This window comes from Maniola jurtina, chromosome 8 (genome assembly GCF_905333055.1).
Source record: "Maniola jurtina chromosome 8, ilManJurt1.1, whole genome shotgun sequence".
NCBI classification, from domain to species: domain Eukaryota; kingdom Metazoa; phylum Arthropoda; class Insecta; order Lepidoptera; family Nymphalidae; genus Maniola; species Maniola jurtina.
Genome location: NC_060036.1, coordinates 4,161,304 through 4,162,372, shown reverse-complemented (window position 1 = coordinate 4,162,372; position 1,069 = coordinate 4,161,304).

The window sequence follows — 1,069 nt, the reverse complement described above, 5'->3', positions numbered from 1 at the left end:
CCATAATTGACTAATTGCATGTCTGATAGTTCGGCATGATGTTCCCAAAGGTATATATAATATGATGTGTACCAATCCGTACTTGGCGAAATTCAATCTTTTTCAACAAGGCGCTACCGTGTCGCGTCGTCTAACACTTTATGTGATTTAGTAAATTATTTTTTTTGTGATTTTTTGTGTGATGTAGGTTACCACAAATCCTCAGTTTTCGGATTCTTGCATTTACCTGTGCTATAAGACCTACCTACCAAAATGCCAAATTTCATGATTCTAGGTCAACAGGAAGTATCCTATAGGTTTTCTTGACAAATACGACAGACAGACGGACAGACGGGCAGATGATAGACAGACAGACAACAAAATGATCCTATAAGGGTTCCGTGTTTCCTTTTGAGGTACGGAACCCTAATAAACTATTAAGTATTCTACTAGGTACTTGTACTAACTATTGCTTTAGCAATAGCAGAATACTTATCAGTACCTTGCAATAGCTTAGATAGCATTAGCTAAGTAAAACTAATTACACGGTCCGATCAGCGTGTCTGTTCATCTGTTACAGCGGCCGCGGCGCGCTAGTTAATTAGCATCCCGATCGGCTCCTGATTTATTTATCATGCGGCTTTTTGGTACGGGCTTAAAAATACCAGCGTAGGTAAATAAAAGGTAAATTCAAATGTTTTATTAAACAATGCTAAAGCAATACCTGCGAGCACTGAAATAAAATGCTCAAAAAATCGCCAGCCTAGCGGCCTTCTATCGGATATACTTATTTAGGAGAGTATACCGAGAAATCTAGAGCGTTGACATCCTTAAGGTGCATGAGACGGCTCTACCCGCTTAATTCAAATTTAAGTTGATTTTTCGCAATTTGTAAATGAATACGACAAAGTAGGCTTATGGCATTCTGATTCCGACAATGGCAGTATCATCATTCTTCTTCATAAAAATCTGCACTTGAGAGTGTTCAGTTTAAGAAATTAGTCAAGATAATGAGTTTGACCTGAGCTACTCACAAATAATAATCTTCAGTTGAAAGGGACTACCTTTCAACTGAAGATTTTTATATAAG